We start from the raw sequence: 18,600 nt of genomic DNA on the forward strand, positions 1-18,600 counted from the left end.
GAGCTGAGACCCTTACTGAGGACAGAGCTGAGACCCTTACTGGGGACAGAGCTGAGACCCTTACTGAGGACAGAGCTGAGACCCTTACTGGGGACAGAGCTGAGACCCTTACTGGGGACAAAGCTGAGGCCCTTACTGGGGACAAAGCTGAGACCCTTACTGAGGACAGAGCTGAGGCCCTTACTGACAGAGCTGAGGCCCTTACTGACAGAGCTGAGACCCTTACTGAGGACAGAGCTGAGACCCTTACTGAGGACAGAGCTGAGACCCTTACTGAGGACAGAGCTGAGGCCCTTACTGAGGACAAAGCTGAGGCCCTTACTGAGGACAGAGCTGAGACCCTTACTGGGGACAGAGCTGAGGCTCTTACTGAGGACAGAGCTGAGACCCTTACTGAGGACAAAGCTGAGACCCTTACTGAGGACAGAGCTGAGACCCTTACTGGGGACAGAGCTGAGGCTCTTACTGAGGACAGAGCTGAGACCCTTACTGAGGACAAAGCTGAGGCCCTTACTGAGGACAGAGCGCTCTGCCTCAGAAGAGTTGAAGGTTGGAGGGAATGGTGAAGACCCGACACGGATGAGAGATGGAGTCAGAGGAGGCTGGTAGTGTCAGTGGAGAGGGAAGGGTTGGGGTGAGAGGAAGATGGAGCCTCTGAGGGCCCAGGAGCTGACGATGGGATCTGAGGGAGAGGGGATTGTTGAGTGGTGGTGGGGGAAGGGGAGACGGGAGTCACAATTGCAGCACGTGAAGACCCGGCCTGGAGTTCAAGGCCGGAGTCGCAGTCGGTGCTTGCACAATCGCTTTGAAGCTGTCCATAGCCGTTGGAACCCACGTTGATGGTGCTGGAGTCCGGATTTTCAATATGCCCTGGGTTGCTGGGGCAGCCGAGATCAACGGCCAGGGCCAGGGACGCGATACGAAGACCATGTATTGGCACTACCTCCTGCACACATGCTGAGTTCGTCGACTTCATTAACTTCGCCTCCAACTTTCACCCTGCCCTCAAGTTTACCTGGTCCATTTCCGACACCTCCCTCCCCTTTCTTGATCTTTCTGTCTCCATCTCTGGAGACGGCCTATCTACTGATATCTACTATAAGCCTACAGACTCTCATAGCTACCTGGACTATTCCTCTTCCCACCCTGTCTCTTGCAAAAATGCTATCCCCTTCTCACAATTCCTCCATCTCCGTCGCATCTGCTCTCAGGATGAGGCTTTTCTTTCCAGGATGAAGGAGATGTCTTCCTTTTTTAAACAAAGGGGCTTCCCTTCGTCCACCATCAACTCTGCTCTCAAACGCATCTCTCCCATTTCCCGCACATCTGCCCTCACCCCATCCAACCGCTACCCCACTCGGGATAGGGTTCCCCTTGTCCTTATCTACCACCCCACCAGCCTCCAGGTCCAATGTATAATTCTCCGTAACTTCTGCCACCTCCAACGGGATCCCACTACCAAGCACATTTTTCCCTCCCCCCCCTTCTGCTTTCTGCAGGGATCGCTCCCTACGCAACTCCCTTGTCCACTCATCCCCCCCCCCATCCCTTCCCACCGATCTCCCTCCTGGCACTTATCCTTGTAAACGGAACAAGTGCTACACCTGCCCTTACACCCCCTCCCTCACCACCATTCAGGGCCCCAGACAGTCCTTCCAGGTGAGGCGACACTTCACCTGTGAGTCGGCTGGTGTGGTATACTGCGTCCGGTGCTCCCGGTGTGGCCTTTTATATATTGGTGAGACCCGACGCAGACTGGGAGACCATTTCGCTGAACACCTACGCTCGGTCCGCCAGAAAAAGCAGGATTTCCCAGTAGCCACACATTTTAATTCCACATCCCATTCTCATTCTGATATGTCTATCCATAGCCTCCTCTACTGTCAAAATGAATCCAAACTCAGGTTGGAGGAACAACACTTTATATACCGGCTAGGTAGCCTCCAACCTGATGGCATTGACTTCTCTAACTTCCGTTAATGCCCCTTCTCCCCTTCTTACCCCATCCCTGACATATTTAGTTGTTTGCCTGTTCTCCATCTCCCTCTGGTGCTCCCTCCCCCCTTCTCCCGAGGTCTCCTGTCCCATGATCCTTTCCCTTCTCCAGCTCTGTATCACTTTCGACAATCACCTTTCCAGCTCTTAGCTTCACCCCACCCCCACCGGTCTCCTCCTATCTTTTTGGATTTCCCCCTCCCCCCAGTACTTTCAAATCTCTTACTATCTTTCCTTTCAGTTAGTCCTGACGAAGGGTCTCGGCCCAAAACGTCGACAGCGCTTCTCCTTATAGATGCTGCCTGGCCTGCTGTGTTCCACCAGCATTTTGTGTGTGTTGTTATTTATTACTATCATTATTTAGTTTTGACTTGTATTCACAGAGTTTTACACATTGGTTGTTTGTACATACTGTGAATGCCTGCAAGAAAATGAATCTCAGGGTAGTTTATATGTACTTTGGTAATAAATTTACTTTGAACTTTGAGAGTCCAGGGCCAGAGGGTACATCTTCAAAGTACAAAGACTTTCCTTTAGAACAGGAATGAGGAAGAATTTCTTTAGCCAGAGGGTAATGAATCTTTGGAATTTGATGCTGCATGTGGCTTTGGCAGCCAAGTCACTGGGGAATATTTAAAGCAGAGGTTGATCAGTAAAGGTGTGAAAGGTCATGGGGAGAAGGCAGGAGCAGGAGATTTAGAGGGAAAATAATTTTACCATGATGGAATGGCAGAGCAGATTCAGTGGGCTTAAATCTATCTTTTGTCTTATGGGAAGCAAAAGCTCTTTAAGTAGAGCCCATAGATCTATGACCACACTTGTCACGATGAGCAGGTACAGTATAACTTTGTTGTAGATTGGAGGAGAGGTGATCACACACACACACACACACACACACACACACACACATCATCATCTCCTGAAGACTTCTGTACAGTACTGCACACCACTCATTAGGTGCAGGAGTGGAACCCAGTGTGCTGTTCCGCTGCTGTAGCCCATCCACTTCAAGGTGTGAAATGTTGTGCATTCAGTGATGCTCTTCCACACATCATTGCTATAATGTGTGGTTTCAGAAATGATCGCCACGACATTCCAAACACCCCATCACCTCAGACCCCATTTTTCTTCAGTGAGTCTGTGTTGCCTTTAAGGCATTTGTTTAGTTTATTATATTTTCGCTTTAGTAATTCATTTGTAATCGTTTTCTAGTTAAAGTTAAGGCTGTTTAAAGTAAATTTGTTGTCTGTGATATTTCGCGGCATGCAATGACGTCATACCCAGTTTCGCCGCGTCTTGTGGGAAAATACCAGTTTGGAGAAACGGGAAGGAGGGGGCTTGTGTGTGCAGGATCAGCGCAAAAAAAGTTTTCTTTCTATGCACTAGAAACATCAGAGAAGCAACGCCTTTTCACCATACGTTAATGTGGAAGAGTGAACAGTAAACGGTTAATCTTACTGGGACCACCTCATTGATTGGTTTATGCTTGATGTTTAGTTCAGAGTTCTTTTACACCTGTGCGAGAACACTACAGTGAAAAGGCGTTGTTACCAGGTGTTTCATGTGCTGCAATGACAACTCAATCCAGCATCAAGTCATTGCCATTCAGCGACAGGGGCAGTAGGGCATCAACAAGTAAGGCTGCCCATGCAAGAGCTGGCAGAAGCCGCCAAGGTGCGAGCGTTGTACGCCGAACAAGAAGCAAAATTGAAAAAGGAAGCGGCTGCCAGAGAAGCCGAAAAAAAGGTAAGGATAGAGTCAGAGTTAGAAGTGCTGATGCTACACCGAGAAGCAAAAGCTGCCAGGGTGGAAGCAGAGATAATAGAAAGTGCTGAAGAAATGCATGTTCTGGATGACATATAATCTACTTCAGAAAAGATCAGATTGGAACGCACAAGCGACTATGTCCGATCTCAAATGGACTTGAAGATTCATTCTTCCTCTCCATACTTATATGCTAACATCCCATTTCATGAGGAGTCTCAGAGAGGCCCAATTGCATCACATCCATCCGAGGAAGACAATTTACCCTTGCAACTCTGCGACGAATTCAAGAATGAAATGGCTGATGACAAATACTTCTCGACACCAAACTTACCAGATTTGGTGAGAAGAGAGGCAAAGGCCGAATTCAGAACAGCAAATTCCATAACAGACGTACGCCCTCAGTCATATACCCGCCGACATATTCCCACAGCCCACATGCCACTAGCAGTTGAGCCCATGGCACAGTATTTAGCATGACGAGATCTCGTCACTTCAGGATTATACCAGTTTGACAATAAGCCTGAAAATTACCGTGCATGGTACTCCACATTCACCAATACTATCAACGGAGTCCAGCTCAGAGCAACCCAAGAGTTGGATCTTACGGCGAAATGGCTGGGAAAAGAATCATGCGAACAGGTGAGATGCGTACGTTCAGTGCACATCAACAACCCCAAGCTAGCCTTACGCAAAGCATGCGAGAGACTTCGAGAGTGCTATGCGGCCCCTGAAATTATTGAAGTGGCACTATTTCGACGTCTGGAAAATTTTCCTAAGGTGTCAGCCAAGGACCACACTAAATTAAGAGAGCTTAGAGATTCAAAGTGCCAAAGAAGATGGCTTTTCAACTGGCCTGTCATACCTAGATATTCCATACGGGATTAGACCAATCGTGGACAAACTTCCATTTGGGCTGCAGGAAAGGTGGGGGTCTGTTGGCTCAGAGTACAAGGAAAAGAACGATGGTCGATTTCCTCCCTTTGAGTATTTCACTAGGTTTGTGTGCAAAGAGGCGAAAAAACGAAATGATCCTAGCTTCATGAGTCCAGGTAGCAGTACAATTTACACCAAGCCAGTTAAATCCACTTTGAATAATTTCAACATTAATAAACCTGTCTCAGTGCGTAAAACTGTAGTCTTTACAACTAGCAACGACCCTAGCAAGAATTGTCCATTGCACAACAAACCCCACCCCCTCAAAAATGCAGAACGTTTAGGAAAAAACCCCTTGAAGAGAGAAAGGCCCTTCTCAAGGAGAAAAAAATATGTTTTAAATGCTGTTCCTCTGCCTCTCACCTTGCTAGAGAATGTACGATTGCCGTGAAGTGCCCAGAATGTAATAGCACTAATCACGATGGGGCCATGCATCCCGGCCCGTTACCGCAAACTGATAAAGCTCCTTCACCCCCACAACAGGACAGCAGGGTGGGAGAGGCTCACTCCAGGACAACTGTTGTCAGCTCGAGCTGCACAGAAGTTTGTGGTCAAGCTCAATCAAGCCGTTCTTGTTCAAAGATCTGCCTCACTAAGGTGTACCCTAAGGGATCCAAAGACAAGGCCATCAAAGCCTATGTAATTCTGGACGATCAGAGCAATTGCTCACTAGTCAGTCCAGAGTTCTTTGACTTGTTCCACATTGAGAGTAATCAGTTCCCATACTACCTTAGAACTTGCTCAGGCAGAGTAGCAACATATGGCAGGAAGACAGAAGGCTTCCAGCTCGAGTCCCTGGATGGTAAAGTCGTCATCTGTCTCCCTCCGCTCTTAGAGTGCAATGAAATTTTGAATAACCGCACTGAGATCCCGACGCCAAGTGCAGTGCTACACCAGCCACATCTCCACCACATCGCCAAACACATCCCAGAACTGGATCCAAAAGCAGAGATACTCCTGCTATTAGGAAGAGATGTTCTCCAGGTGCACAAGGTTAGGCAGCAGGTCAATGGACCACACGACGCCCCCTTTGCGCAACGCCTGGATCTGGGCTGGGTGGTGATAGGAGAGGTGTGCCTTGGCAATGTACACAAACTGACAGTTAACACACTCAAGACCAACGTGCTAGAGAGTGGCCGCCATTCAATTTTTCAACCCTGCACAAGTTTCATGTGTATCAAGGAAGCACGACAAGGCTTTAACAAATGTAAAGTAACCGACAAGACGCTGGGTCAGTCAGTCTTCGCTCAAACTGAGCATGATAATAAACTTGCTTCATCAGCACAAGACGCCATTTTCTTAAAAATAATGGACACCAAGGTCTTCAGAGATGAAGCAAATAATTGGGTCGCCCCACTACCTTTCAGAGAACCACGCCAGCGCTTGCCAAACAACAAAGAGCAGGCAGTCAAGCGGTTCACGTCCTTGCAAAAAACGCTGAAAAGGAAACCTGAGATGCAGCAACAATACGTAGCATTTATGGAGAAGATCTTCACTAATGGACATGCTGAAGTAGCACCGCCACTGAGTGCTGGTACCACCCGATGTTTGGGGTTTACCACCCACAAAAGCCCAATCAGGTCAGGGTGGTCTTTGACTCCGGTGCTCAGTGCACTGGTATCTCCCTTAATGACGTGCTCCTTACAGGCCCCGACCTGAACAGTACCCTTCTCAGGGTCCTGCTGCGCTTCTGGAAGGAGAAGGTCGCAATCCTAGCGGACATCCAGCAGATGTTCCATTGCTTCTTAGTACAGGAGGACCATCACAATTTCCTCCGTTTCTTATGGCACAAATGTGACTTACCTCGCACTGCGGACGAATTGGCCCAGGCAAAGGACATCATCTTTAAAGCAAATCAAAGAGCAGCTTTTGCAGGGGAGTTTTCAGCTCTCCAAGCTAATAAACCAATACCAAAGGACAGCCCTTTGAGGAAACTCAACCCGATCCTGAAGAATGATCTCATTTGCATTGGAGGCCAGTTAATACACTCCCAACTTCCAGCTGCAGAAAAGAGCCCAGTAATCCTGCCCAAAGACAGCCACGTGTCCTTACTGCTCACTCGCCATCACCATGAACAGGTAAAGCATCAGGGCCGTCACCAGACGGAGGGACCAATCAGGGCAGCGGGACTGTGGATCTTGGGAGGCAAACCTCTGAACAATTCAGTACTCCACAGATGTGTAACCTGCAGGAAACTGTGAGGGAAGCTGGAAGCTCAACGCATGGTGGACCTCCCACCAGAACACCTCAATGCCTGCCCTCCTTTTACATATTTGGGGCTTGATGTATTTGGTCCCTGGACTATCACTACGAGACGCACCAGAGGAGGACAAGCAGAGAGCAAACAGTGGGCCATCATGTTCAGCTGCATGAGTTCAAGAGCGGTACACATTGAGGTCATCGCATCTTTGGATACATTCAGCTGCATTAACGCTCTCAGGCGCTTCTTTGCGCTAAGAGGCCCTGCAAAACAGTTAAGGTCAGATTGCAGCATGAACTTTGTTGGAGCATCCAAGGAGCTCGGGATGGACAAAACGGTGCAAAGGTACCGCAGTGAGCAGGGATGCAACTGGGAGTTGAACATACCACACTCCTCTCACATGGGAGGCGCATGGGAGCGGATGATTGGTATCGCCAGAAGGATCCTGGATTCAATATTTCTGCAGCAACGCACCCGACTGACCCATGAAGTACTGTGCACACTAATGGCAGAGGTAACAGCCATTATAAATGCACGACCACTCTTACCTGTGTCTTCTGACCCGGAAAACCCCTTCCTACACTCGCCATTAATGCTCCTTACACAGAAGGCAGGAGCTCCCCCTCCACCTGGGGACTTCTCTGATAAGGATTTGTACACAAAGCAATGGAGACAGGTCCAGGCTCTTGCAAATCGGTTCTGGTCTCGCTGGAGACAGGAATATCTACCTTTGTTGCAACACAGACAAAAGTGGACAGAACCCTGCAGGAATCTTCAAGTTGGAGATTTAGTCCTGCTCAGGGACAAGCAAATCGCCCGCAACAGCTAACCAATGGCCAGAATCACTGCCACATTCCCTAGTAGAGATGGACATGTCAGGAAGGTCGAGTTGAAAACTTCTGACCAAGGTGATGTGAAAACGTACCAAAGGCCAGTTGCAGAAGTCATTCTACTTCTACCTAAGGACTGATTTGGAGACTGAAGTTTTGTATCATGTTCATAGTGACCTTACAAAAGTCAGGCGGGGAGTGTGTTGCCTTTAAGGCATTTGTTTAGTTTATTATATTTTCGCTTTAGTAATTCATGTGTAATCGTTTTCTAGTTAAAGTTAAGATTGTTTAAAGTAAATTTGTTGCCTGTGATATATCGTGGCATGTGATGACGTCACACCCGGTTTCGCCGCGTCTTGTTGGAAAATACCGGTTTGGAGAAACAGGAAGGAGGGGGCTTGTGTGTGCAGGATCAGCGCGAGAAAAGTTTTCTTTCTACGCACTAGAAACATCAGAGAAGCAACGCCATTTTCACCATATGTTAATGTGGAAGAGTGAGCAGTAAACAGTTAATCTTACTGGGACCGCCTCATTGATTGGTTTATGCTTGGTGTTTAGTTCAGAGTTCTTTTACACCTGTGCGAGAACATTATAGAGTCACTTGTCAGAAGGTTAGGCCCCCTTGGTGCGGGAAATTTATATTGGTGCCAGGTTGAGCGAGGTCCAGTTTCTATGATCAGTTGAAATGGGTGAAGAAAGGGTAAATGGTTCTGTGGAGAGTCAGCTGCCCCATACCTGGGACTCCAGCGTGCATGCATTACAATCCACCTCCCAGTCCTACCCTGAACTCATCACCAAGTCCATCAAAGTGGTGAGGGAAGAGCGAGGAGTACTTAGTGTCTGTCCCTTCAACCCAATACCAGGGAGGGTTGGCATTGTCTCAGAGCCCCGTCCACCAGCCCTGGGAAAGGAAGGAAATTCAGATATTTTTCGCTAATTTGATCATTTGTTTCGACTTTAATGACTTTTTGTTTTGGGTCACTATTTGTATTAGTTTTGAATATCTCTGACTCTGAGAGGTTCTGACAAAGGCAGCCAGTCCCAGGGGGAAGTGTCTCACGATGCGCTACGAGACTTCACCGAGCCTGGCCATCTGACCGGTTGCCTCTTGAATGTGGGGAGATCGACCTGATAAGACCTTTGCATTCATTAAAGTGAGTCCGTGGCAGGACGGATTTGTGAACGGCTAGATAATCTGGTCTGGGATCAGCACAGAAATGGACCCATCGAGACTGTACTAACACTACTATACTCACCCTACACTCCCTTCCCCCACATTCCCTTCGTCTCCCAGATTCTACCACTCACCTACCCACCAGGATCAATTAATAGCACCCAATTAACCGACCAAGACACACACGTCTTTGGAATGTAGGAGGAAATGCTTACAGAGACAATATGCAAACTTCACACAGAAAACAGCATCAAGCCCAGGTCCACCACTGGAGCTGAGAGGCAGCAGACCTGCTGTAATGGACATTCACTGTCCTGGGCCGGTGTTTCATGTTTCGCAAAGATCGATTTTTAAAAACAGCCGATGCCACTTTGTAGGACGCAAAAACGAGCAATGAAGCTTCGAACAAATATGCTTCGTTTTGTTCAGGTCATAAAACAGGAGTCAGTATTCAGTTCTAAAAATGTAATTGGCAAGCAGTAATCAGCTTGAAGTAAAAAACACAGGTTTACTACCAAGCTCTGTATAAAGAAGATGCTCTGTCTGTAAAAGCAGATCACTGCTGGATCACTGTCTGTAAAAGCAGATCACTGCTGGATCACTGTCTGTAAAAGCAGATGCTGGATCACTGTCTGTAAAAGCAGATCACTGTTGGATCACTGTCCGTAAAAGCAGATCACTGCTGGATCACTGTCTGTAAAAGCAGATCACTGCTGGATCACGGTCTGTAAAAGCAGATGCTGGATCACTGTCTGTAAAAGCAGATGCTGGATCACTGTCTGTAAGAGCAGATCACTGCTGGATCACTGTCTGTAAAAGCAGATGCTGGATCACTGTCTGTAAAAGCAGATCACTGTTGGATCATTGTCTGTAAATGCAGATGCTGGATCACTGTCTGTAAAAGCAGATGCTGGATCACAGACTGTAAAAGCAGATCACTGCTGGTTCACTGTCTGTAAACGCAGATGCTGGATCACTGTCTGTAAATGCAGATCACTGCTGGATCACTGTCTGTAAAAGCAGATCACTGTTGGATCACTGTCTGTAAAAGCAGATGCTGGATCACTGTCTGTAAAAGCAGATCACTGTTGGATCACTGTCTGTAAACGCAGATTCTGGATCACTGTCTGTAAAAGCAGATGTTGGATCACTGTCTGTAAACGCAGATGCTGGATCACTGTCTGTAAAAGCAGATGTTGGATCACTGTCTGTAAACGCAGATTCCGGATCTGTCTGTAAATGCAGATCACTGCTGGATCACTGTCTGTAAACGCAGATGCTGGATCACTGTCTGTAAAAGCAGATAACTGCTGGATCACTGTCAGTAAATGCAGATGCTAGATCACTGTCTGTAAAAGCAGATCACTGCTGGATCACTGTCTGTAAACGCAGATGCTGGATCACTGTCTGTAAACGCAGATGCTGGATCACTGTCTGTAAAAGCTGATCACTGCTGGATCACTGTCTGTAAATGCAGATGCTGGATCACTGTCTGTAAGAACAGATGCTGGATCACTGTCTGTAAAAGCAGATCACTGTTGGATCACTGTCTGTAAAACGAGATGCTGGATCAATGTCTGTAAAAGCAGATCACTGCTGGATCACTGTCCATAAACGCAGAAGCTGGATCACAGTATGAAAGAGCAGATCACTGCTGGATCACTGTCTATGAAAGCAGATTACTGCTGGATCACTGTCTGTAAAAGCAGATGCTGGATCACTGTCTGTAAGAGCAGATCACTGCTGGATCACTGTCTGTAAACGCAGAAGCTGGATCACAGTATGAAAGAGCAGATCACTGCTGGATCACTGTCTATGAAAGCAGATCACTGCTGGATCACTGTCTGTAAAAGCAGATGCTGGATCACTGTCTGTAAAAGCAGATCACTGTTGGATCACTGTCTGTAAACGCAGATGCTGGATCACTGTCTGTAAAAGAAGATGCTTGATCACTGTCTGTAAAAGCGGATCACTGCTGGATCACTGTCTATAAACGCAGATGCTGGCTCACTGTCTGTAAATGCAGATCACTGCTGGATCACTGACTGTAAACGCAGATGCTAGATCACTCTCTGTAAAAGAAGATGCTGGATTACTGTCTGTAAAAGCAGATCACTGTTGGATCACTGTCTGTAAACACAGATGCTGGATCACTGTCTGTAAAAGCAGATGCTGGATCACTGTCTGTAAAAGCTGATCACTGCTGGATCACTGTCTGTAAATGCAGATGCTGGATCACTGTCTGTAAGAACAGATGCTGGATCACTGTCTGTAAAAGCAGATCACTGTTGGATCACTGTCTGTAAAACGAGATGCTGGATCAATGTCTGTAAAAGCAGATCACTGCTGGATCACTGTCCATAAACGCAGAAGCTGGATCACAGTATGAAAGAGCAGATCACTGCTGGATCACTGTCTGTAAAAGCAGATCACTGTTGGATCACTGTCTGTAAACACAGATGCTGGATCACTGTCTGTAAAAGCAGATGCTGGATCACTGTCTGTAAAAGCGGATCACTGCTGGATCACTATCTGTAAACGCAGATGCTGGATCACTGTCTATAAAAGCAGATCACTGGCTGGATCACTGTCTGTAAAGGCAGATGCTGGATCACTGTCTGTAAAAGCAGATCACTGCTGGATCACTGTCTGTAAACGAAGATGCTGGATCACTGTCTGTAAAAGCTGATCACTGTCTGTAAACGCAGTTGCTGGATCACTGTCTGTAAACGCAGATGCTGGATCACTGTCTGTAAAAGCTGATCACTGCTGGATCCCTGTCTGTAAAAGCAGATGCTGGATCACTGTCTGTAAAAGCAGATGCTGGATCACTGACTGTAAATGCAGATGCTGGATCACTGTCTGTAAAAGCAGATGCTGGTTCACTGTCTGTAAATGCAGATGCTGGATCACTGTCTGAAAGAGCAAATCACTGCTGGATCACTGTCTGTAAAAGCAGATCAGTGCTGGGTCACTGTCTGTAAGAGCAGATCACTGCTGGATCACTGTCTGTAAAAGCAGATCACTGTTAGATCACTGTCAGTAAAAGCAGATCACTTCTGGATCACTGTCCGTAAACGCAGATGCTGGATCACTGTCTGTAAGAGCAGATCACTGCTGGATCACTGTCTGTAAAAGCAGATCACTGTTGGATCGCTGTCTGTAAAAGCAGATGCAGGATCACTGTCTCTAAGAGCAGATCACTGCTGGATCACTGTATGTAAAAGCAGATGCTGGATCACTGTCTGTAAGAGCAGATCACTGCTGGATCACTGTCTGTAAAATCAGGTGCTGGATCACTGTCTGTAAAAGCAGATCACTGTTGGATCACTGTCTGTAAAAGCAGATGCTGGATCACTGTCTGTAAAAGCAGATCACTGCTGGTTCACTGTCTGTAAATGCAGATGCGGGATCACTGTCTGTAAAAGCAGATCACTGCTGGTTCACTGTCTGTAAATGCAGATGCGGGATCATTGTCTGTAAAAGCAGATCACTGCTGGATCACTGTCTGTAAGAGCAGATGCTGGATCACTGTCCGTAAAAGCAGATCACTGCTGGATCACTGTCTGTAAAAGGAGATCACTGCTGGATCACTGTCTGTAAGAGCAGATCACTGCTGGATCACTGTCTGTAAATGCAGATCACTGTCTGTAAGAGCAGATCACTGCTGGATCACTGTCTGTAAAAGCAGATGCTGGATCACTGTCTCTAAGAGCAGATCACTGCTGGATCACTGTCTGTAAAAGCAGATGCTGGATCACTGTCTGTAAGAGCAGATCACTGCTGGATCACTGTCTGTAAAATCAGGTGCTGGATCACTGTCTGTAAAAGCAGATCACTGTTGGATCACTATCTGTAAAAGCAGATGCTGGATCACTGTCTGTAAAAGCAGATCACTGCTGGTTCACTGTCTGTAAATGCAGATGCGGGATCACTGTCTGTAAAAGCAGATCACTGCTGGATCACTGTCAGTAAGAGCAGATGCTGGATCACTGTCCGTAAAAGCAGATCACTGCTGGATCACTGTCTGTAAAAGGAGATCACTGCTGGATCACTGTCTATAAGAGCAGATCACTGCTGGATCACTGTCTGTAAAAGCAGATCACTGTCTGTAAAAGCAGATCACTGCTGGATCACTGTCCGTAAACGCAGATGCTGGATCACTGTCTGAAAGAGCAGATCACTGCCGGATCACTGTCTGTAAAAGCGGATCACTGCTGGATCACTGTCTGTAAACGCAGATGCTGGATCACTATCTGTAAAAGCAGATCACTGCTGGTTCACTGTCTGTAAACGCAGATGCTGGATCACTGTCTGTAAAAGCAGATCATGGCTGGATCACTGTCTGTAAAAGCTGATCACTGCTGGATCACCGTCTGTAAAAGCAGATGCTGGATCACTGTCTCTAAGATCAGATCACTGCTGGTTCACTGTCTGTAAACGCAGACGCTGGATCACTGTCTGTAAAAGCAGATCACGGCTGGATCTCTGTCTGTAAAAGCAGATCACTGTTGGATCACTGTCTGTAAAAGCAGATGCTGGATCACTGTCTCTAAGAGCAGATCACTGCTGGATCACTGTCTGTAAAAGCAGATGCTGGATCACTGACTGTAAAAGCAGATCAGTGCTGGATCACGGTCTGTAAGGGCAGATCACTGCTGGATCACTGTCTGTAAAATCAGGTGCTGGATCACTGTCTGTAAAAGCAGATCACTGTTGGATCACTGTCTGTAAAAGCAGTTGCTGGATCACTGTCTGTAAAAGCAGATCACTGCTGGTTCACTGTCTGTAAATGCAGATGCTGGATCACTGTCTGTAAAAGCAGATCACTGCTGGGTCACTGTCTGTAAGAGCAGATGCTGGATCACAGTCCGTAAAAGCAGATCACTGCTGGATCACTGTCTGTAAGAGCAGATCGCTGCTGGATCACTGTCTGTAAAAGCAGATCACTGTCTGTAAAAGCAGATCACTGCTGGATCACTGTCCGTAAACGCAGATGCTGGATCACTGTCTGAAAGAGCAGATCACTGCCGGATCACTGTCTGTAAAAGCAGATCACTGCTGGATCACTGTCTATGAAAGCAGATCACTGCTGGATCACTGTCTGTAAAAGCAGATGCTGGATCACTGTCTGTAAGAGCAGATCACTGCTGGATCACTGTCTGTAAAAGCAGATGCTGGATCACTGTCTGTAAAAGCAGATCCCTGTTGGATCACTGTCTGTAAACGCAGATGCTGGATCACTGTCTGTAAAAGAAGATGCTTGATCACTGTCTGTAAAAGCGGATCACTGCTGGATCACTGTCTATAAAAGCAGATGCTTGATCACTGTCTGTAAAAGCAGATCACTGCTGGATCATTGACTGTAAACGCAGATGCTAGATCACTCTCTGTAAACTCAGATGCTGGATCACTGTCTATAAAAGCAGATCACTGCTGGTTCACTGTCTGTAAACGCAGATGCTGGATCACTGTCTGTAAAAGCAGATCATGGCTGGATCACTGTCTGTAAAAGCTGATCACTGCTGGATCACCGTCTGTAAAAGCAGATGCTGGATCACTGTCTCTAAGAGCAGATCACTGCTGGTTCACTGTCTGTAAACGCAGACGCTGGATCACTGTCTGTAAAAGCAGAACACGGCTGGATCACTGTCTGTAAAAGCAGATCACTGTTGGATCACTGTCTGTAAAAGCAGATGCTGGATTACTGTCTCTAAGAGCAGATCACTGCTGGATCACTGTCTGTAAAGGCAGATGCTGGATCACTGACTGTAAAAGCAGATCAGTGCTGGATCACGGTCTGTAAGGGCAGATCACTGCTGGATCACTGTCTGTAAAATCAGGTGCTGGATCACTGTCTGTAAAAGCAGAACACTGTTGGATCACTGTCTGTAAATGCAGATGCTGGATCACAGTCCGTAAAAGAAGATCACTGCTGGATCACTGTCTGTAAGAGCAGATCGCTGCTGGATCACTGTCTGTAAAAGCAGATCACTGTCTGTAAAAGCAGATCACTGCTGGATCACTGTCCGTAAACGCAGATGCTGGATCACTGTCTGTAAGAGCAGATCGCTGCTGGATCACTGTCTGTAAAAGCAGATCACTGTCTGTAAAAGCAGATCACTGCTGGATCACTGTCCGTAAACGCAGATGCTGGATCACTGTCTGAAAGAGCAGATCACTGCCGGATCACTGTCTGTAAAAGCAGAGCACTGCTGGATCACTGTCTGTGAAAGCAGATCACTGCTGGATCACTGTCTGTAAAAGCAGATGCTGGATCACTGTCTGTAAGAGCAGATCACTGCTGGATCACTGTCTGTAAAAGCAGATGCTGGATCACTGTCTGTAAAAGCAGATCACTGTTGGATCACTGTCTGTAAACGCAGATGCTGGATCACTGTCTGTAAAAGCAGATCACTGCTGGTTCACTGTCTGTAAATGCAGATGCTGGATCACTGTCTGTAAAAGCAGATCACTGCTGGGTCACTGTCTGTAAGAGCAGATGCTGGATCACAGTCCGTAAAAGCAGATCACTGCTGGATCACTGTCTGTAAGAGCAGATCGCTGCTGGATCACTGTCTGTAAAAGCAGATCACTGTCTGTAAAAGCAGATCACTGCTGGATCACTGTCCGTAAACGCAGATGCTGGATCACTGTCTGAAAGAGCAGATCACTGCCGGATCACTGTCTGTAAAAGCAGATGCTTGATCACTGTCTGTAAAAGCGGATCACTGCTGGATCACTGTCTATAAAAGCAGATGCTTGATCACTGTCTGTAAAAGCAGATCACTGCTGGATCATTGACTGTAAACGCAGATGCTAGATCACTCTCTGTAAACTCAGATGCTGGATCACTGTCTATAAAAGCAGATCACTGCTGGTTCACTGTCTGTAAACGCAGATGCTGGATCACTGTCTGTAAAAGCAGATCATGGCTGGATCACTGTCTGTAAAAGCTGATCACTGCTGGATCACCGTCTGTAAAAGCAGATGCTGGATCACTGTCTCTAAGAGCAGATCACTGCTGGTTCACTGTCTGTAAACGCAGACGCTGGATCACTGTCTGTAAAAGCAGAACACGGCTGGATCACTGTCTGTAAAAGCAGATCACTGTTGGATCACTGTCTGTAAAAGCAGATGCTGGATTACTGTCTCTAAGAGCAGATCACTGCTGGATCACTGTCTGTAAAGGCAGATGCTGGATCACTGACTGTAAAAGCAGATCAGTGCTGGATCACGGTCTGTAAGGGCAGATCACTGCTGGATCACTGTCTGTAAAATCAGGTGCTGGATCACTGTCTGTAAAAGCAGAACACTGTTGGATCACTGTCTGTAAATGCAGATGCTGGATCACAGTCCGTAAAAGAAGATCACTGCTGGATCACTGTCTGTAAGAGCAGATCGCTGCTGGATCACTGTCTGTAAAAGCAGATCACTGTCTGTAAAAGCAGATCACTGCTGGATCACTGTCCGTAAACGCAGATGCTGGATCACTGTCTGAAAGAGCAGATCACTGCCGGATCACTGTCTGTAAAAGCAGAGCACTGCTGGATCACTGTCTATGAAAGCAGATCACTGCTGGATCACTGTCTGTAAAAGCAGATGCTGGATCACTGTCTGTAAGAGCAGATCACTGCTGGATCACTGTCTGTAAAAGCAGATGCTGGATCACTGTCTGTAAAAGCAGATCACTGTTGGATCACTGTCTGTAAACGCAGATGCTGGATCACTGTCTGTAAAAGCAGATCACTGCTGGTTCACTGTCTGTAAATGCAGATGCTGGATCACTGTCTGTAAAAGCAGATCACTGCTGGGTCACTGTCTGTAAGAGCAGATGCTGGATCACAGTCCGTAAAAGCAGATCACTGCTGGATCACTGTCTGTAAGAGCAGATCGCTGCTGGATCACTGTCTGTAAAAGCAGATCACTGTCTGTAAAAGCAGATCACTGCTGGATCACTGTCCGTAAACGCAGATGCTGGATCACTGTCTGAAAGAGCAGATCACTGCCGGATCACTGTCTGTAAAAGCAGAGCACTGCTGGATCACTGTCTATGAAAGCAGATCACTGCTGGATCACTGTCTGTAAAAGCAGATGCTGGATCACTGTCTGTAAGAGCAGATCACTGCTGGATCACTGTCTGTAAAAGCAGATGCTGGATCACTGTCTGTAAAAGCAGATCACTGTTGGATCACTGTCTGTAAACGCAGATGCTGGATCACTGTCTGTAAAAGAAGATGCTTGATCACTGTCTGTAAAAGCGGATCACTGCTGGATCACTGTCTATAAAAGCAGATGCTTGATCACTGTCTGTAAAAGCAGATCACTGCTGGATCATTGACTGTAAACGCAGATGCTAGATCACTCTCTGTAAACTCAGATGCTGGATCACTGTCTATAAAAGCAGATCACTGCTGGATCACTGTCTGTAAAGGCAGATGCTGGATCACTGTCTGTAAAAGCAGATCACTGCTGGATCACTGTCTACAAATGCAGATGCTGGATCACTGTCTGTAAACGCAGTTGCTGGATCACTGTCTGTAAAAGCGGATCACTGCTGGATCACTGTCTGTAAACGCAGATGCTGGATCACTGTCTGTAAAAGCAGATGCTGGATCACTGTCTGTAAAAGCAGATGCTGGATCACTGTCTGTAAATGCAGATGCTGGATCACTGTCTGTAAACGCAGATGCTGGATCACTCTCTGTAAAAGCAGATCACTGCTGGATCACTGTCAGTAAAAGCAGATGCAGGATCACTGTCTGTAAAAGCAGATCAGTGCTGGGTCACTGTCTGTAAGAGCAGATCACTGCTGGATCACTGTCTGTAAAAGCAGATCACTGTTAGATCACTGTCAGTAAAAGCAGATCACTGCTGGATCACTGTCCGTAAACGCAGATGCTGGATCAATGTCTGTAAGAGAAGATCACTGCTGGATCACTGTCTGTAAAAGCAGATCACTGTTGGATCACTGTCTGTAAACGCAGATGCTGGATCACTGTCTCTAAGAGCAGATCACTTCTGGATCACTGTCTGTAAAAGCAGATGCTGGATCACTGTCTGTAAGAGCAGATCACTGCTGGATCACTGTCTGTAAAAGCAGATCACTGCTGGATCACTGTCTGTAAAAGCAGATGCTGGATCACTGACTGTAAAAGCAGATCAGTTCTGGATCACTGTCTGTAAGAGCAGATCACTGCTGGATTACTGTCTGTAAAATCAGGTGCTGGATCACTGTCTGTAAAAGCAGATCACTGTTGGATCACAGTCTGTAAAAGCAGATGCTGGATCACTGTCTGTAAAAGCAGATCACTGCTGGTTCACTGTCTGTAAATGCAGATGCTGGATCACTGTCTGTAAAAGCAGATCACTGCTGGATCACTGTCTGTAGAGCAGATGCTGGATCACTATCCGTAAAAGCAGATCACTGCTGGATCACTGTCTGTAAAAGGAGATCACTGCTGGATCACTGTCTGTAAGAGCAGATCAATGTCTGTAAAAGCAGATCACTGCTGGATCACTGTCCGTAAACGCAGATGCTGTATCACTGTCTGAAAGAGCAGATCACTGCCAGATCACTGTCTGTAAAAGTGGATCACTGCTGGATCACTGTCTGTAAATGCAGAAAACTGCTGGATCACTGTCTGTAAAAGCAGATGCTGGATCACTGTCTGTGAAAGCAGATTACTGCTGGATCACTG

Source organism: Hypanus sabinus, chromosome 6 (assembly GCF_030144855.1).
Source record: "Hypanus sabinus isolate sHypSab1 chromosome 6, sHypSab1.hap1, whole genome shotgun sequence".
Taxonomy (NCBI): Eukaryota; Metazoa; Chordata; class Chondrichthyes; order Myliobatiformes; family Dasyatidae; genus Hypanus; species Hypanus sabinus.